This window comes from Ambystoma mexicanum, chromosome 1q (genome assembly GCF_040938575.1).
Source record: "Ambystoma mexicanum isolate Mex_15411 chromosome 1q, UKY_AmexF1_1, whole genome shotgun sequence".
NCBI classification, from domain to species: domain Eukaryota; kingdom Metazoa; phylum Chordata; class Amphibia; order Caudata; family Ambystomatidae; genus Ambystoma; species Ambystoma mexicanum.
The window spans coordinates 735,716,871-735,738,877 of NC_090922.1; positions in this window are offsets into that span (position 1 = coordinate 735,716,871).

A 22,007-nucleotide genomic window follows, 5' to 3' on the forward strand; every position below is an offset into this window, starting at 1 on the left:
AATACATGAGTAGTATGGGCAAAACACATCTGCCACTGATGTAATGGAAAAATTAACTTAACAAAATTAAACATGCATGTGTGTAATGCCAACCCTTGCAAACTGTAACCAATTCAACTAAACAATGCTGAAAAAAGAAATGCAACCCATAAACGATATCAGGTGAACAGACACAATTAAAGTGTGTGGCATGACACTCCCTATGTATCAACATACAACAGCATGACTAAATCACCTAGATTTATTTTTTTCTAAAACACAGATGGATTGGAAATACTATTAATTCTGCGCCTCCTTGCAGAGTGATGCTAACAAGTAACAGTGACGTAGAACAAGGTTTAGTCAATGGAGGAATTGGAACAGGTGTTGGCTTCCAAACATATGCAAATGAAAACAATATCCAGTTTGTCATCATCATGTTTGACCAACTTGAACAAACTAAAAGAATCCCCCGCACCACAACACGTTTCCTTCTTTTCCTTCTTTTCATATATATGTAAGTACACAGAGAACAATTGTCTCTGTTTCTAGCATATGCTGTTAGTATTAACAAGTCACAAGGTCTGAGCCTCGACCATGCACTTGTTGACAATGGCAGCACAGTCTTCAAAGGTATGAGTTACAGAGCATTTTCACGTCTCCGAACACTCAATAGTCTTTTAATAGTTAACTTTGATGCAAATAAAGTCAACAATGACATTCCTTGCATCCTAGATTACAACAGGCTACATGAAACCCCCATCTAGTTACACTGTACCTCATAAAACAAAACGTTTAAAAATAAAACTTATAAAAACAGAAGCTACACCAGAACTCACTACAATCCCACTGAAAAAAACAAAGAACAACTAAAGGTCCTGACACATTCAACCAGAAATAAATATAATGTGCCTCATTACAAGTATGGTGTTAAGTGGTGAAATTGGCAGTAAATCTATTACTGCCAACTTTACTACTACACCAAATTCTGACCTCAAGAAAATTGGTGTTTATTCCGCTGGTGGAATTACCTCAGACAGAATTACTTCAAGGAAATTGGAGGAAATTCAGCCAAAAACACAGCACATTTACCTCCACCAAAAAGGTGGAGGTAAATGCAGACAGGTGACTGAAATCAAGGTACAGGTGCAACAGATCCACTTAGGAGGAGCAGAAAAGGGCCTCACCTTCCCCAACACACATCCAAGAAACATGCAGCCACAATGAGACGTTGATTATGGCATCCACAACCTTCTACTATACATCCAGCTACAGCAGCATGCAAGACTCTAGCAGGGAAGGAGACAGGCACCACAAAGGTGCAGGAGAACTATGCTGCGGAGTCCACCCATGCCACGTGTCCACCCTTACCCATTGACACTGATGGACAGCCAATTAGTGACCCTCTATCGTTTGGACCATCCCACCATCACAGACCTGTTCACTCTGATCTAGGCTGATCTCCAGAGTGCCATAACAATCAGAACTGCGACACTCCCCATTACCCCCTGCTGAAGCTTATGTCAGTCCTACATGGATTCCAATACACTGTTGGCACACTGCATGGGATGTCCCAGTCCACTTTCTCAAAAATGCAGGACCAGGGCCTGGATGCACACCTGAGGCAAGCCCATCAGCACATCTCCATGCCCATCACCTAGGTGCATGCAGCAAAGGCACGTTTTCACACCATTGTCCATTTCCCCAACACCATAGCAGCATTGGATTGCACACATATGGCATTGGTGCCCCCACAGACAATGGAGCAGGCATTCTGGAACAGGAAACCATACCATTCCATGAATGTTCAAATGACATGCAGACCTCACAATCAGCCGCTGCTGCAACCAAAACCCTGATGCAATCCATGATGACATGACACTGAGGAACAACACCCTACCAGTGTACATGGACACACACACAGAGGACAGGTTACCAGGCTTTTGGGTAAGTAGTAGTCAATCCAAATAGGATATAACACTGTGATTTGCATGGGGGATGGACTAAGGAGTAATGTGATACAACTACATGTCCCACGATGCATCAACAATGAAGCACAGAACAGGGGATGGACCATGACTGACCTACCCCAGTACACAGACTGAACTCATGTGTCTGCACAGGACCTCATGGCATGCACGGCAGCAGAATGCAATCAGGGCACCTGTCAAACCCATACCATGACAAAGCATTGCCATGGGCTGTACATGGCCAACAGCCACATCAATACCGAGAACTTCATTGGTGATGACATTGCATGGACAAATACACAATGGATGATGTTCCATACACTGTGAATGACTGCACATGTGCCATGTAGGAACATTCCCGTCCACGGCATTGTAATCAGGGTGCACCATCCACATGCAATGATGTGTGCACAATGGACACCATCACATCATGACCTTATACATGTACCCCGACCCACACACTGCCACGTCTCACACAGTCTATTCATGTATTGCTGGTGACACAGGTTATCAGCAGATATCATGGCTGAAGATAGCTGTGAGGAACTCTGGTACACCACAGGAGACAGCCAATAATGAGACCCAGAGGAGGACCAGGACATGCATTGAGCGCATATTCATATTGCTGAAAGCCAGATTCAGGAACCTCCACCACACAGGTGGTTCCCTCATGTACAGCCCTGAGAAAGTATGCAAAATATTTTTCATATGCACAATGTTGCACAACTTGTGCATGCAAAGGAACATAGAAATGCCTCAAGATGAGGGTCAGTCGGTCCCAGGCTCTTATAAGGAAGACATTGCTGGTGAATACAAGGCACCACAGGACATATGTAGGGAAGTGAAGAATGGTCCGCCACAACCTCATGGACAGTTTCTTGTGACATGGCCCACATGCACCCCATATGTCACTGTACATGCACTGAATATCCATTTTTCGACACCATGGAATAAAAACATTGCAATTGATCGTGAACCAACTGTGTTTAACTATCATTCACAAAGTGCTTTTTTCAAGTGCTGTTCGCTAGATATGCTGGAACTACTACGTGATATTTGCCCTGGTGAAAGAATCCATGTGAAGTTTGCAGTAAGCCCCTCACCTTTACCCATAAGCACTATAACTATGGGGACGCTTGCGCATTTACGAAGTGAATTTATCAATTGCTGTTTGCTGGATGTGCTGGACTTGCTTCATGATATTTGCCCTGGTGAAAAAAATCCATGGTATGGACCTTTACACTAGCTTTAGACTTGTTAACTAGTGTTAGCCGAATTATAACGTTACTGTAAGTATTTACATCTGTTTTCTTGTCTTGTAGGGAAGTTTGCAGTAGGCCCCTCCCCTTTACCCAGAAGCACTATAACTACGAAGTGCATTTATCAAGTGCTGTTCGATGTTCTGTGTGTTGTTGTGGTTGCAAGCAAGTTATATGCAGAGTCAATGGTCTGGTCGCAGTGATTGTTTTAGTCTGGTGAGTGTGAGTATTATGTGCATTCTCCACTTGCTTCCTGCTTGTAATTGTTAGTGTTACATCAGTTCCAATGGTATTCTGAGATGTATTGTATTGTTTACACGTTTGGAGTGTTCCTGATCAATTAGAATACGCTCATGCTTAGTCGGAGCACAGCTTTAGCAAATCAGTTAATAATTCAGTTAGCTGCTGTAGTCACTGCTGTGGTAGCCGCCGTGCTGCATGTGCGAGTGACATTGAGACAGGAAATAGGTTTTTGTAACCCGTACTTGGCAAGCGGTCATGGATGACAGAGCTGCGACATATCACTGTGCTGCCACGGCTGCCTGTTGACACGTGGTGGAGTGATACCTATTCCTAATCGTCTCCACTGTGAGTTCGAAAGGTGTGCCATAAGTGAATTTTTACTGTGGTCCACGTTGATTGTGACTTCAGGAGTATAGCAACTGACTGGAAATAAAGGTTATGGCTGAGTCGGGGTGTGCTAGCGAAGTTATCAACCTGGAAAGTCGAGTTTCTGGGTAATGAGCAGCCCCCAGCTTTCTATGTGGTACAGCTGCCGGACATGCCCGCTTAAAACTATCACTAAGGCCAGTGCCGGCACAAAATAAAAAATAAAAATGACTACATTCTTTCCTAAATACAAGCCCTTGAACATATTGACGAATTGATAGCAGTAAAAGAAATCAGAGCTGAGCATACCGTTAGGCTGATTAGGAGCAAAACTCCTTTAATCAGTGATTTTATAGCCGAATAAAGATATAATCATGCATGGAGATACCAGCCTAGTTTTAATAGATCACATTGTGCCCCATGCTAATGAGATAATACTAGACCACCTTCATGGTGAAAACCATACTGAATCAGATCACTCATTGTTAGTAATTGATCGCATAAAGCATTTTATTTTTTATTTTATGTATTTATTTGTAGTGCACCCAAGGCCCGCAGGCATCAGGGCGCAGCAGTGAGACAAAGACAGACAATGGGGGTCATTACGACCCAGGCGCTAATTGCTGCGCCAACATTACCACCATGGTGTAAACTACGTTTACACCATGGTGGATGGCGGATTTACCGCCCCATTCCAAGGTGAGTGGGGCGGTAAATCCCCATTTCCCATTTTCCCTTCCCCATTCCCATTTTTGCCCCATAGGGCATAATGGGAGTGGGGAAGGCGCTAATTACGCCACCGTAAATTATGGTGGCGTAATTAGCATCATGGCAGGTTAGCGCCATGGATTTTAACGGCTGCTAAAAGCAGCCGTTAAAATCAGAATCAGGCGTTAAGGGTTAACGACGGCATTAACCCTTAACGCCTGGGTCGTAATGAGGCCCAATAAGACAAACAGGGCCTCATTACGACCCAGGCGGTAAGTTACCGCCTGGGCCGTGACTTTACCACCATGGCATAAACTACGTTTACGCCATGGTGGTTGGCGGACTTACCGCCCCATTCCGACCTTGGCGGGGCGGTAAGTCCCCAATCCCCATTTACCCTTCCCCATTCCCATTTTTGCCCCATAGGGCATAATGGGAGTGGGGAAGGCGTTAATTACGCCACCGTAAATTACGGTGGCGTAATTAACTCCATGGTCCCTTAGCGCCATGGATTTTAACATCTGCTAAAAGCAGGTGTTAAAAGCGCCATGGCGCTAGGGGACCTCGTAATTGGCGGTAAGGGGTCGGCGCAGCTAACGCTGGCGTAAACCCCTTACCGCCAGGGTCGTAATGAGGCCCACAGTGTTCACAGGACACTTAAGGGTGCCAGTACAAGTAGAGCAGTTCTCAGCCTATGGGTGACAACAGATCACCATAGGAGTTTATTTGAACAGGACGGTTTTTAGTTTCTTTCGAAAGGTAAGGTGGTTGGCCGCCAGCCTAAAGCTCAGAGAGAGTTTATTCCAGCTTACCGCTGCATGGTTGGGGAAGGCTCTTCCCATGCCGTTTTCTTTCTTGTAAAACATTCCTGTTATTAGTCCTTGGTCTTTTGATCTTAAAGCTCGGGTATGGATATAGAGGGTGATTTTGGATTTCAGATACGCAGGTTATTTTCCGTACAGGCACTTGTTTGTCAGGGTCAGTGATTTAAAGTGTAGTTCGCGTCTGGCTTCACTAGTATGCTCAGTTCTTGTTTTTTGTTTGATTGTTCTGATCATGTTATTTTGGATCAGTTGAAATATGTGCATGCTTTGTTTACTGGCTCTTACCAGGAGTGCATTCCCATAGTCCAGGTGTGATAAAATCGTAGCTCTGGCAATTGTAGTGCAGTTCTTCTCACTTAGAAATGGTTTAATTGCTTTGAGCAGTGTAATATAGTATGCACCGTTTTTACTTACATACATCACTTGGGCATCTGAATTAGTGATGTTTCTAATGCCATGCCAAACATTTTGGCTTTATCTGAGACCTCAATACGTGATTCTTTAAATTTAAATGATTGGTAGTCTGGAGTGAGTTTGGCCCGCACCTGGTTGGAAACCGAAAACCTTCCACTTGGTCTTATTGCTATATAAGCACATCCAGTTTTTATCCATCCAATCTTCTATGACGCTGTAGAGGTTGTTTATTGTAGCGCTGTGGTTATCATAGTTCCCACTCAGTTCCATGACCAGCTGAGTGTCATCAGCGTAGTTGGTGAAAAACACCTGAATATGGTCTAACAGCTGGCATAAGAATATACAAGTTGAATTGATGTGGTGAGAGGCTTACACTCTGAGGGACACCGCAAAAGATGTTGGATTCGGATGAGAATTGGTCCTCCCAGTGTACTCAAGAGATTCTGTATGCAAGGAAGGAGGACAGCCATCCTATTGCTTCTTTGGAGCAGGTGGCTACTTTTTCTAGAGCTTGATGGAGTAGCTGGTGGTCAAGTAGATCAAATGCTGTGCTAAGATCAAGCATGACACAGCCCTTGTTACCGCTATGGTACATGGGTGTGTGAATGACGGCATTGACATTTGCTTAAAACCTGCAAATAAATTAGATTTATTCATTGGCATTTCTGTGGCAGAATATTTGGGTGATATCAGGGAAATCTCATCCACACCTTGTCAATTGTACATTGATCCTTGACTTTTTTGAGCAACAGATTGAAGACAAACATGGTCTTGTGGATTGTCTTGATGGAAGTAGGGCAGGCCTGAGAGTTTGAAGATGCATATGGGTGAGAGTGCTGGCATAAATGCAGGTCCTGCCTGTACAATTGACATTACTAATAAATGTGTGAATGATAATAGTTCGATCAGCATGACCTCAAACGATATGTTTTGGGCTCTTGTCAACCTTTTGTCAACACTAGTGGCTAAATGCAAGAGTCTTAAAAATAAATTAGATGTATAATCTGTACTCCTTCATAAAACCATTCATCACAATCGTAAATTGCTAGAGATCAAAGCACATGTACAGACACAATAGTAAACAGGGTCGACATGTTCGAAGTGCAGCACTTACCTCCTAACATAAATACAGCAGTGCAGTAGCTGTGAATGGGAATAGGGCAAAAAGTGGGAAAGTAAAGAAAAGCCAGTTTGGAAAGTGGAAAATAAAACCTACCCCTCAAGCAGTTATGTAAAGAAAACGCCTCAGAACACGTAAGAATGCAAGTGTGTTGGTGAATAAATCTTGGCGTTATAATGAGATTGTGAATGAACCCTTCAGTGGTGACCCTGTGACACCGACCTCTGTTAGTCCGGTCAGTTCTTAGTCCACACTGCTCATGTGAGCAGATAACATAGTGAATCCTACCATACCTATTCCTATATTAGCTGTTACTGCAAATACTGGTTGATTTAAGGCATTACAACTTCAGCCGGTCTCCCACATAGATACTTTACCCTCACTGAACAGAGCGACAGTGCTGTAAAATTGTCATACAATTGTACTATTGATAGGTATATCAACTGATTATATTAAGATTGTTTATCAGGCTGAACATACCCAAACATACATTACCAATGTGTGGTTCAATCTTGAGGACACACTTGATTATGTACTCAGATATGAAGATGTACTATACAGGTCGGTCTATACTTGCAAAATAGTGATGATCCCTCAGGCTAAGTCTCGCTCTAGCATCGCAGAGTAGTTTAAACCCGTCTTCTATGACTGCCACTGCAGTCAGTTCTAGTGAATTCCAGCAGGGTGGTAGCTCAGTCTCCAAACAAGGTGGAAATACTATATCTGTGAACGATGTTGCACAATGACCAAGTCACCCTACCGACTTGGTGAAGGGTGTTGTTGTAGACAATCCAGGTGACGGTTATTTGCAATTCTTGAAGTCCGTTATCAGACCACATTTTGCTGCCCAGTCTCAATGATTTCAATGTAGTATGCTCCTGGAATAATCGTTGGTTTGTCCATCTATTTGGTGAGGATGGACATGTATCTCATATTGACACATACACTGTCATCGCTCTTCAGGAAACTGAGACTATCGAGGAGGTCCAATTTGATGGTCGGAATACAATACAACAACCAGCATGAATAGGCCTGAGAGGCCGCCCAAAAGGTGGATTTCTGATTTCTGTAAAACAGCTATGGAACATTGAAGTCCTTAAGGAGACTACTAATACAATACAGACAGTGATTCTTTCACATTTGTGGCTAAGTGTGTTATTGGTAAACATCTATGACCCCCCCAAATGATGTGGCAATTGAGGCTAATGTGAAGGCAGTGGCAGAAATGATGGGACTGTATTCTTATTGCCTTTCTTTTTGGCTTATGGGTGACTTTAATGCAGTAATCAAAGTCCCAAATTTAGACCCTCGTGTACATGTGACTTTGGCATTGGTTAACCCTCTTACAACTAATCACTAATGTACCCCCCTGGGTGAAGTTATTAGACCAATATGGGTGTACCAGATTTATTGGTTATTGCTCGGTGATGCTCATGTGGCACATACACGTATGTAAGTGGAAAAAGTGCATCCACCATAGATTATGAATTTGTAAACAGCTCTGGACTCACATTGATTTCTGACATGGCCATTCTTCCATGGAATGACAGTGATCATCTCCCCTTTGTGTTCTTCTTAAACTGTTTAATGTTCAAAGCATACCCGATGTATATGATGAAAATGGCAATATTTACCATAATGAAGGCCATAACCAAATACATTGTATTGGGAAATATTTAGCTAAAGCAAATCAGGCCATGACAATTTTGTCCCTGCATTTATTCGACAGTATGAGATGCCAAATTCCAATGAGGTGACTGAAATAGTTTCAGCTTTTACTTTAGTAATGACCAGAATAAGAGAAATGTTTGCAAACAGACAATCCTATAAAACTACTATTGAGAGGTCTAGTATGGTTGTTAATACTAGACATTCATACGATAGAAGGATCGCAGAGGCAAAAAAGCAGATGCGACTCAATATAGCTGCAGTGATCCATCCTTCTTTAGGAAGCAAAGATTCCCGTGAAATTAATGCTTATATTAAACACATTAAAACTGCCTATCAGAAATGGCTACAGAAACACAAAAGTAATTGTAGCAAAGAGAATTGGCTGCTAATTGCATACGTGGTAGAAAAAAAAGAGACTTGTTGATAAGCTGTGTCTCTGATATGGCATGGACAGAGCATATTGCAATGACATTGGGAGTATTAGACCTCAATGAGGATGTGGTTGCACTTCCATCTACCATCTGGGAATGGAGGGCATCAGTACTTCATATTGTTGTTTTTATTGAGCATCCGAATAATTCATGAGTGGCAGGCCCAGATGGGGTTTGGAACAATTTGCTTAAATTAGCACCTCCAATTTGGGCCCCTGCTCTTCACACTCTGTTCACTGACATTGGCCAAAATGGCAGACCACCAGATACCTGGTGTATGAGCAACATCATCCCAGTCTATAAAAAAGGAGCCTGGAATAGTCCATCTAATTATCACATGTTAGCGATGCTCGATATTCCAGTCAACATTTGTGCTAGGGTCTTAATGGCAGAACTAAACACCTGGATCATCACAAAAAACATCCTAGCCCCTAACAAGAGAGGTTTCAGGCCAAAAATGAATGCATCACATAACATCTTGATGTTAATGTCTGCAGCAGAATATGCATGGAAGAGACGTCAAACAAAAGTTTATTGTGCCTAGATTTATTTTTACGCAGCTTTTGACGCTGTGAACCAATATATGCTGTGAAACAAACTGCTTGCCTGGAACATCCCTTTGGGGTTATTAAGAATATTAATGCTGCTGTTCACAGAAACATCGGTATGTGTCCACCTTGATGGTAAAGGGAAATTATCTAAATCAATACCTATCCATCGTGGCGTGAAACAGGGGTGTATTGTATCAGTAACACTTTTTAACCTGTATCTAGCCTACCTGAATAAACAGTTTGTAAACGTACACACTTGTCCGGTTAAAGTGTGGATTGCCACTGTAAGTTGGCTTGCTTATGCAGACAACCTTTTGCTTTTGGACCATACCCCTAAGGGTTTGCAAGTCATGCTTAATGCCTTGGGTGTTTATGCGAGATCTAATGGGTTAACCGTAAACATAGAAAAAAGCAAAATGATGGTCTTCTCAGGTAAAAAGTCAATTCCAAAACAGATTCTCTGGACCTTTGAGCGGTTCTCCCTTGAACAAGTGAATGCATACAAATATCTTGGTGTTTATGTTGATGAGAAATTAAATTGGCAAAAAGCACTGGGGTGAAACCAAAGCACAGTGCTTGAAAGCAGTAAATGCTTCAAGTGTCTTCTTAAGTAAAAATGTGGGCTATTCTTTGAAACAAAATGTTGCTTTAGATGGCAAAGTATAGACACTGCTAAAAGACAGCATTATCTGGGTCACAATTATTTGCTGGAATTGAAAAAGTTCAAAACAATGATCTTGCGTAATCTGTTCAGAATCCCGCACAATGTTCCAGTTGAATTCTTGTTATTAGAATTTGATTTAAATGGTATAGTAGCAGATTTTACTGGTAGAACTATCATGTGCTGTGAAAATCTGAGAATGTTAGATAACGCAACAATCATTGTTAACTATATTCAAGCATTTCAAAGATTGATCAATGTAACAAGATAGGCACCTTGGGCAAAATCCTGTCTCTTCACAATAAAAGGTCGGAAAGTTATGAACATATTTGTGTGCCAAGTTATGGTCATAGGTTCAAAAGGTGACTGAGGCTTAAAATCTAAGATTTTAGCGAAGAAAATAACTTGGCCCATTTGTCAATGCAAAGTAATAGCGGTAGCTTTCTTTGCTATAGAATGACGTGTAACATGATTCTGCTATATACTGTGGCATAGCCAGGTCCCCAGATATTCCCCAGTATCTATTACTAAAATGTAATATATGTGATGTTTTGGCTATTAAAAGAGCAAAGTTAAGCATACTGGGCCTCTTTCCGAGGTGAGCGTAAAGGGATACCGGGCACCGTTAAGGACATCGGTGCTGGTAATCCCTTTGCGCCCTATTCCAAGGTCCCTTAGCTCGCAAAGAGACTAATGCCCTCAGAAGAGAACTAATTGATTCGAAGGAGCGCACAGATGATCTCGCTAGACAACTGCTGCAAAATCAAGCTGCACAAGCACCCTTACCTGGTTCCGGGGGAAATCCAGCTCCTGTGTTATCGAATAATCCTGTGAAAATAAACCTACCAGGAAATATTCCATTAGCTCCACCCGAACGCTTTGCCGGAGATCCCAAAAGGTTTGCTGTGTTTATGAACCAATGCCGCTTGCACTTTTTATGCAGACCAGGAGCCTTCCCAAACGATTAAGCCAAGGTAGCCTTTGGATTGTCATATCTCAGCGATAGTGCAGCTGATTGGTCAATTCCACTAGTTACTCAGGATGACCCAATTCTTTGGGATTTTCAAATGAGCATGGGAAGACTATTTGCCCGGCACTCTCAATGACAGGTCCTGGATAACAAACTTTTGTCCCTACGACAGGGTAACCAGGATCTGCTAACCTATATCGCAACCTTCAATAGATTGATAGTGGAAACCGGATGGCCTGAGGAAAAATGAATGACATTGTTTCAACGTGGACTTCGGGGAGAACTTAAAGACGTCTTGGCTCAAGTTGTGAACCCACCTCAGGATTGCACAGAGTTTATAGACTTAGTGGTCCAGCTGGATCATCGACTCCAGAATAAAAAGGCTGATCGAGCTAAGTTCGAAAATCGGGTATTGGTTAAATCCAACGTTGCCCCAAAGGAACAGATTCATCAGAACCTATGCAAATCAGGGGGGGGGGTCAAATGACCCTTAACTGAAAAGGAAAGAAGAAGACAGATGCAATTGTGTCTGTACTGTGGAACCTCAGGACATTTTCTACAGGATTGCCCTATAAAACCACCCAAGAAGGTGGTAGGGGTTGCTGATAAAAGCCCAAAAGATCCTGATTCGGAAAACGACCACACCCGACAAGCGTAGAGGTCCGCTTGCCGAGCTTAAAGAAGGACACTCAGACGTTGCATCTGATCATATCACTGGTCCTAATTGATCCTAGACAACCCTCACGTATGCATGCAGTAAAGGCATACATTGATAGCAGGGCCATAGGGAACTATATGGACCATGAATTGGCTTCAAGGATGAATCTACCTCTTTACAAAAAGACCACACGGATGTCATCACCACAGTCGATGGAACTGAAATTGTCTCTGGGCCTGTAGCTCATTCCGCTACAGAGATGACACTGTTGGGTCAAGATGGGCATCGAGAGACTATTGTGTTTGATTTAATCAAAGCCCTGCAGTTTCAAATAATACTGGGGGTGCCGTGGTTGGAAACACATAATCCTTGTATTGAATGGCGAGAGAACAAAATAACCTTCCCGGATTATGCACACACCTGTTACCCGGAGAAAACCCTGAACAAAGGCCTGGCAAAAGTCATCAACCCAATCGTGCAGATACCTCAGGAGTATCAAGAATTTCAGGATGTTTTTCAAAAAGAACAGGCCAATACATTACCACCTCACAGATCGTATGATTGTCAAATTGACCTTCTACCCAGTGCACAACCCCCATGCAGTAGAATCTACGTCCTCACGGAACCTGAAAATCTTCACCTACGGCAATACTTGGACCAATACCTGTCTAATGCCTTTATTCACCCTTCCAAGTCTCCTGCATCCTCAGCTTTGTTCTTCGTGCCAAAAAAGGAAGGTGACCTTAGAACGTGCATAGACTATCGCGCATTAAATCAGATTACGGTAAAAAACCGGTACCCACTGCCTATGATCCCCGAATTACTAGACCAAGTAAAGGATGCTTGTATCTACACTAAGTTAGATCTCCGAAGGGCATATCATCTGGTACGTGTAAAGAAAGCTGACAAATGGAAGATGGCCTTTCGCACCAAGTACGGATTATTCGAGTATCAGGTTATGCCCTTCGGGTTGTGCAATGTACCAGCAGCCTTCCAGTATTTTATGAACGATGTCCTTCGTGAACTCATTGACGTCTGTGTTGTCGTATACATAGATGATATCCTTGTGTACTCCTCCTCAGAATCAGACCATGTTAAGCACGTACGTGCAGTCCTTGAGAAACTATGTGAGCACAAGTTATATGCAAAATTGGAAAAATGTGTTTTTCATGTTACGGAAGTTGAATCCTTGGATTTATCTTGACTCCAAAAGGAGTCTGAATGGACTCACGAAAGGTGGACGCAATTCTCAAGTGGCTACCACCTAGTTCAGTTAAAGGGGTACAAAGCATACTCGGATTTGCCAATTTCTACCGCAGATTCATTCCGGACTTCTCACATGTTGTACATCCCATCACAGCACTTTTGCGAAAGAACAAATGTTTCTTGTGGACCGAAGAGGCTGAAAAGGCCTTCCAAGAGCTGAAAGCGAAATTCACGTCTGCGTCTGTCTTAAAGCATCCACGCCCAGAGCTTCCATACATAGTGGAAACTGATGCATCCAGTTTAGCCATGGGAGCTGTCCTGTCCCAGAAGGATCCTGAAACTGGCCAACTTCACCCAGTGGCATTTTGGTCCAGAAAGTTCTCAACAGCCGAGTTAAACTATGCGGTTACCGATAAATAGTTATTAGCCATCAAATCCGCCTGTAAGTCTTGGCGACACTATCTTCTCGGTGCCAGGCATACCATTACTGTAATCACGGATCACCGGAACTTGCAGTATCTAAAAACAGCCAAAGCCCAATCATCACGCCAACTTCGATGGGCATTGCTCTTTGCCGAATTCGATTTTGTGATCACTTATAGACCAGGCTGTAAAAATGGAAAGGCAGATGCCTTATCCCGAATAGGAATGGAAGAAGCATATGCGAACCCGGAGCCGGTGCCTATAATTTCTGAGCAAAGAATTCTTGGCATAACTACTTTACAGACACTAGAAGAAATTCATATAAAAATCCAACAACTCTTTGATCCAGCAGCCCTGCAGGACTGGGTAAAGAAAGGCCCGGATAACTCAGTCATCAATGATCTACCCTACTATCAAGGACGACTATTTCTACCACACAAGGAATTACAGGAACTTGTCATCTCCAATTATCATGATACCCTGATGGAAGGTCACCCAGGTATCGCAAAAACCGAAGCTAAAATTAAGAGACAATTCTGGTGGCCCACCTGGCGAAAAGATATAAAGTCATTTGTGATGTCTTGTGGCATTTGCGCCCAAAACAAAAGTCAGAAGAAAAAACCAGCTGGCCTTTTACAACCTTTGGATACTCCACCTACACCATGGCACACCTTGTCTTTAGACTTTATTACTGATCTACCTCCATGTAATGGATTTAACACCATTCTAGTTATCGTGGATCTTTTTTACAAGATGGCCCACTTTATTCCTTTGGAAGGATTACCTTTTGCTTCAATTCTGGCCAAGGAGTTCGTCGAAAACTTTGTTCGAATACACGGGTTTCCTTCCGTATTGGTCTCTGACCGAGGTAGTCAATTCATTTCACATTTTTGGAAGAAATGTTGACAATTGGCGCAAATCGACGTAAGGTTATCAACCAGTCACCATCCCCAGACCGATGATCAGACGGAGAGGACCAACCAGACCCTTAAACAGTACCTACGTTGCATGCTTCACCAGACCGAAAGTAATTGGAAAGAAATTTTATGGATTTCCGAATATGCATACAATAACTCTGTACATTCAGGAACCGGACAAAGCCCCTTTTATACCATATATGGACACCACCCTCGAACCTCAGAACTCGATTTGCCTCAGCACTTAGAAATGCCTGCAGTTAGTCATTTACATTCTACTATTACACAAACCTTCAAGGAAGCAACAGAACATTTGAAGCAAGCAAAGGAGAAATACAAGAAAAATGCTGATCTACATAGAAGTGAAACTCCACAGTACCAAATTGGAGATCAGGTTTGGTTAGCTACAAAACACATACCTCTGAAAGGGACTCAGACTTTTAATCCTAGATATTTGGGACCTTATACCATTAAGGCCATTATCAACCCGGTGGCCGTCAAACTGGAATTACCCTCCAATATGCAAATTCATCCTGTCTTTCATGTTTCACTTTTAAAACCAGTTCAACCAGGAACAAGATTAACCAAACCACCAGATCCTATCTTGATAGATGGAGAACCTGAATTCGAGGTGAAAAACATCCTGGAATCCAACGTGGTTAAATCAAAACTTTTTTACTTAATCGATTGGAAAGGTTACGGGCCACAGGAGAGGTCATGGGAGCCTAGTGGCCACTTTCATGTACCACGATTAGTGAAGAGATTCCATCGGGACTTCCCAGACAAACCAGGACCAAGGGGAGGAACGACTTTACGAAGGGCCTTGAGGGGGAGTGCTGTCATGATGCATACCCCCGGCATCCAGACCACGTCCATCAGCCCCGGGAGCAGGCATCATGTTGCCTTGAGAAAACCCATCAACCCCTGCTAGGGGCTGTCTGGGTTCAGTTCTGGCGCCTATGGCACCAGGCTCATATGGGACATCAGTCCTGGTGCCATAGGCGCCAGGCTTATAGGTGCACACTTACCTGATGCAGACCATGCTGCAAGAAGATCCAAGCCCATGTGAGGCCTGGAAGGGACTACTTTACCTTAGGGACTATTTTGTTACTTGGGTGTGGTCGGGGAGGAATACCTACCAGGGACTACTTTGGAGGCTATTTAAAACACGCCCAAAGAGCAGCATGCGCTTCGCATTATTCTGCATCCAGCAGCGTAACATTCACCATGCCAGCAGCAGCATCCAACCTTCTGCCACGCCCGCCTCGAACCTGGAGCACCTAGAAAGAAGGAAAGAAGCAAAGGTTAGAACAAGAGTATTACCTGATTTCTTACCTGATTCCGGATTCATCGCATCTTCAAACCAGAGGAAAGACTTTGTTTTAAACGCGTCGCATCGCCAGCAGCAACGTCGCGCCATACTCACCGTTCCACGCAGCATCTCTTCGATCCAGCGCTATCTCCATCTTTACATCGCCGAATTCCGGCACCTCAGGGGGACAAGAAACAACAAGGTGAGCAGAGAGAACAGACAGAGGAAATCTCTTTAGCCGTCATATGCTTACCTGATTTTACCGCCAGAGGTATTATTCATCAGCACGTCACATCTTCTTATGCCGCACCTGTAAGAAAAGGAGAAAGCAGCAAGTTTAACCCTTGGCATTATTTACCGGACAGTGTTGGGTAACACAGACTTTTACTGGAGCGCTTTCAGCTGTCAATCTTCTTATTGGGTCAAAGCTGCAAGATAAAAAGAGGAATTGGACAGGGGTGAATTCCAGACATTTTGAACTCTTACGAACTATATACTTACGGCTCTTCGCCAGGACCTTTTGGAGTCAGGATTCGTCTACAACTCTTCCAATATCTTCAGGCCAGTGAAGTAACTGGTCATCAACGTGCCCCTGCGTTCTTCGCAGGATGGAGGGATCATCCTTCAAGAATATAAGGTGATATTGCTGAGAGGGATCTTCAGAGGTGATTAGTGGGGAGGATAGTGGGGGTGTTATCACTTGAGTCCACAAGTGGCTAAACCCATCTCTCCATTTGTAGGAGAATATTTCTATGGGTCAAGCAGACAAGATTATGAGGGCAGATCCAGTCAGTCATCGCTGCACTACGCATCACGTGGGTGGAGGCCGCAGCAGTCCGGGTCCGAACGACACCCCTGTGGGAGCCATGTGAGCATAACAGTGGGGGCCCTGTTGCTGGTGGAGCTGTGTACAAAATGTTGTCCTGTATAGGCCTTGTGGTTGTGTTCTTGGCACCAGTGCACCTAACAGTTGACATAATGGATCCCTGAGGGATTTTTTTAAGTGGCCTGCTCCCACTCCTGGACCTGTCTTGGCCTGTGAGCTTTGTGACACCTGTTGGTGCTGTTGTCGTGGAGTTCTGGCCACATCAGATGGTTCCTGGGCGTCTTGTGTACCTGCTGGGGACCATTAAAATGTTCTTTAATACATTGATGATGATGTGCCTGGTACTGTCACTTGTACTATGGGTTCACAGTGTGTTGGCCTCCAGGGGGACATGCCTCATCTGACTGACAAAATTGAAGTTGTCTTCATTGATTCGGGGCGGCCATATAGTCGGTGTGGGGAGCCTGGCTTGCTTTGGGCATCCAGTCTAGTCACCTGTGCACATATAAATCAGGATTGCTGTTGCTCGGTTTGCATGTGGTGCCATCGGCTGATGCGTATAGAGATAGTTTTGTATGAGTCATGTTGACATGTTTTCGGACATCTTTTTGTCAATGTGGGTCTTTATAATGCGTTTCATTTGCTGGAGTTGTTGGTCTGACACACACGTTCACTGATGTTCATTGATGGACAAGGGCTACCTTATTCATTAGCTGATTGCTGTGTTGACTGTGAGTGGGCAAGAGGTTGGTGTGAGGTGTGCCACAGATGTGCATTGGTCCTGATAACTTGGAGTGCAAAGGTGCAAAGCCATGAGTTGACTATGCCATGTCCTCCTCATCCTGCCTGGTTGTCATGTAAGGGGTGTCATGGCTTCAATGACTCTTGTTATTGTGGCCTGCTGACTCAAATGGATGGGTCATGTATTGTTGTGGTTGACATTCAATGCGTGCATGGTAGTATGTATATACGTACATGCCATCATGGTTGTTCAGCAATGGTACCATTATACAATCAGGTACTCACCAGATTCACCCTGGTTGTTGGCTCCAATCTCTGCCGAGCCCACGCCCTCTATGCCCACCATGTGGAAGATGCCACTGACCATCTCCTCCCATGGGGTCAGCTGGAGTGGTTCTATGCCTCCCCCACCAGTGGCAACCGTCTCCCTGGAGTGGATGGTTATCAGGCTGCATACCCTGGACTTTAAATCATCACCACCATTTCTTCTTGTCATCCGTGTCGCGTTGGACATGTCCTACGAACACCACCATGTCCCTGATTTCAGACCAGATAGTGTTTTTCACTGCTCGTGGTTTTCCGGTTTTGGGCCCCATCTAATTCTTTCGAGTGGGTCACCACCTGCTCAGCCAGTACAGTGAACTCCCGCTTTGTACATTTAGGATTTCTCATCCTCATATCAGGCAGCCTGGATTTCGCTCTCCCACTGACATGTTTTCACTTGTCCATTCATTCAGGTGACACTTCTACGGCCTGATTGCTAACAGATTATGTTTTCCGAAATGGCGGCCACAGTGCTTCCTTTTCACGTGATGGTGAATTTCTGCTGGTGGAATTTCTGCCAACTGAAATTCCACTGATGGAGATTTTGCTGTTCAACCCGCCGGCAATGGTAATTTTGCTGAATATTGGCCGAATGAACACTGCTGTCTCAGATACCGTTACTGCAATTGTTGTAATACGGTAGTAAGTCCCTTGCAAAACACAGAGGTAACAGTAATTCCGCTGAGGAGGAATTACCACTGATTGTTGCACTGACTCCTAATGAGCCCCATTGTTGGGACAATGGTCACAGCCCTATTGTTCAAAGTAAACAAATTCCTGTGGACATTGGCCATGGTCATAACAATATAATTGACCATGTCACAAAACATCTACCCACTTCCTTACCCACAAAAATATATATTGTTATTACAACTACACTGAAATATTAGTCAGACTCAGTCATTTACATGACTATAAAATCAAAAATATGCATTACTGTGACATATCACATAATACCTTCATGTCCAAAAGAGGTCAGCGGACAGTTATGATATGATATGATAGGCTATTTACAACTTGCTTAATACCCAGAGGATTCTAAGCGTGGACCTGGGTTTCAAACCTTTGGTGCTCCATGTCGTCTTGTTTCCAAGGCGAGCACATTGCCCCTGAGCTATCCTCCTGGGACATGCAAACTTGGCGACAATCCCACTGCCATTTTACCCACAATAACACTTTCATGTTTTCAGGTTCTTCTCTCCTCCACCCTCCCAAGACACTATTTCATCCTCAAAATAATCTGAAATTTATTTTTCAGAAGGATTTCGTACTGTGCTGTGTGCAAACGAAACGGCACTGTACCTGGATCCAACATAGCATAAGTTTCAAAAGGTTGAACGTGCTTCACATTTTTAATTGACCAATCAGCAGCCACAGATTATGCCCGCAAATGTATAATGAACTGTACAAGAAGGTTTGCAGTAAGAATAACTGTGATGGTATATTTGAAGTGTATTGAATGAAGGGTATTTTAGAAGTAGTTTTATAACTGTTGTCATATTCTAACTGTTTTGGGTTTCAAGGTACTATTGTAGTATTTAACATGTATTTAGCTATCAGTTGGCATACTCTAACTGTTTATTTTACTATTGTTTAGTGAGTACATGTGGGGTGAAGGAATATTAAGTAGGTATTTGTTATATTTGGTGGCAACACTGGAGTATTCTGATTATATTGCATTTTACAAGACATATTGCAATAACAAGAACTGTGATGGCATATTTGAAGTGTATTGCAATGAAGGGTATTTTTTTGAAGTAGTTAGATACCTATTGGCGTATTCTAACTATCTTGGATTTTAGAAGTACTATTCTAATATTATGGATGTAGTAAGATACCCGTTGGTATATTCTAACTGTTTACTGTGCTACAGTTTGCTGACTAATTTTGGGTTGAAGGAACATTAAGTAGGCATTTGTTAGACTTTCTGCTAACCTATGTTTCGGAGTAGCAGAGGTTTCATTATATTCAAACCAACCACCTCTTTTTTGACACATGCAGTATAGGGGCCTGAAGTGGTTGCAGCACCAGTGTGGTAGATTATGCCCACTGTTGTGAAAGTGTTCTTGCCAATAGATACTTGGCTGTGTAAAGCTAGTAAGCTTACAATTGTTTTTGGTACGATCAACATTGTACCTTAGAAGCATTAGTATCACATATTGGCCATGTGAGTTTATTTGTATGTTGGAACGATTGTCTGAATTACAAAAAGTTCATAATATGCTATGATTTGCATTCTGCAGAAGCTGGTGAAATTGGATTGGAGTCAGAATTTGGTACGGATACATAAACAAATCGTTCATTAGGGATGTGCTCTTGTGAAACATGGTTGCAGATAGTGCATATATGTTTCCAAATGTATGGAATGTGGAAGATTTCATTCATAGAGCTGTTTTTGTTTTCCAGTACTTGTAGTAAGTACCTTAGGAATTTGTGGGGATCTTCCTGTGTGTGTGTATGGTAAATTTAACCATTATTGCACAATAGTCCAATTCTTGCCTTATACCTGAGACACTGTAGGTGCTGTAAGGATTATTTGTGGAATTTCTATGAAGGACAAGCATTTACAAGCACAACTGATCCGAGCTGTTTTAGTAAATGTTGTGAAAAATTGGTGGCAATTGGAAGCGAAGACTGATTGCTATATTTGCACAGCAATTTACTCCAGTTGTGTTGCTGAATTTAAATGGACCATAGAGTTATGCCTCTGTTTCCTTCGAAGGGCCTGCTGTTGTTTTTTGAGAAGAGACACTTGTCTATGTGTATTCTGATAGACTTGCAGTTGTTTTTGGACTAGGCAGTGTGGTGGTTGTATTATTTCATGGAGCAGCAGTTGTTCTTTAGTTCGTTAGCAGTATTGTTGTGAGATCTGTTATAGGTTCTGTTTGTATTAGTTTTCTTTTTTAAGGCTTCCTTTTTGAGGTACAGGGCACTTATCTAGATGGAGGTGAATTGTGCATGTGGCCTGTTTATTCTAGGATGCAAGGAATGTTAGCATTGACTTTGTTTGCATCAAAGTTAACGAGGAATAGACCATTGAGTGTACACAGATGTGAAAATGCTGCGTAACTCATACCTTCTTAAAATACTGTGCTCCCAATGACAATCAATGCATGATCTAGGGTTAGACCTTGTCATTTGTGAACAGTGACAGAATATGCAAGAGATATAGAACATTTTTCTGTGTACGTACATGTCATGTAAAAGAAGTAAAGGTGTTAGTTTGCCACTCACTTTTATAACGTCTGCATCTGTCAAAGTGGATGTTAACAAACTGATGTTGTCATGTGGATATGTTTGGAAGCCAACAACTGTACCAATTGCTAGATTGACTAAAGCTTTTTCTAAGCTACTTAATTGTGCTATTGCTTGTTGACACCCATGGAGCGTCATGCTGTACACTTGTCTGTGGAGCTGATATGCAGTATTGGTTGAATTTCTTTCTTCAACATTGTATTGTTGAATTGACTACAGCTTGAATGGGTTGGCAATAAGGACATGCATTTTTCTAATTTGTTGAGTTAATTGTTCCATGACATCAGTAGCAGATGGGTTTTGCCCATATAGCTCATAGATTAGTCTAGTATTTCAGATGGATTTTGCATCTTTAGTATGCTGACCAGTTCTAAGGTTTTTTAAAATGTAAGCATAGGTGAGATCTGCAGACTGACATATGTTTTGAGTTAGTTCACGCTAGCAAAAATGTTGCCACAAGTTTACATTTCCAATGCTGCTAAATGCGTTACGGCATTGTTTTTGTCCTAATGTTTTGAAAATAGGTTGACCATTTACTGGTGTTAACTGTATGAGGTCTCTGAAAGCAATGACGTGTTTTCCTCCAAAGAATTTGTTGTAGTTGGTTACTAGGACTCCTTGCATTCTGAGATTAATTAAAGCCAACATAAGCTTGGAAACCATGCTTACTTCATCTATAGGAGCACTTTCATGTGTTTCAAAATTCTACGTACTTCAGTAGCAGCTTGTGCTTACATGAGTTGTATTCTAATTTGTTTTGATGTTATACTTGGAGGAGCAGTATTTTGGTTAAAGTTACACCTCCTATGTTGTAGTCAGCTAAACCCGTGGGGGCTGTTACAATAGATTAAATGTTGTTGTTTGTTAAGTCTTGTAGAGATTATTTTAATTAAGAATGTTTTACAAGCATCACCTTCCACACTTACATACAGGAGCAGAGGTCGGTAATGTTTACAGCTACAAGTTTTAGTTTCAAGTTTAAAACCATGTTCAATTTCTTCAGTAACTACTAGCGCAATAGCGAAGTATTCATCATTTAGTTGCGATTTGAACACTGACAAGTCTTCTTCAGAATGTTTAGATTGATACATGGTATTGTCTATCTGAGTCATGGGTATTTCTGCTTTATTTAAAATAAGTGGTTCTCCAAGTGGTTCTTGGCTTCCTGTAAGGGAAAG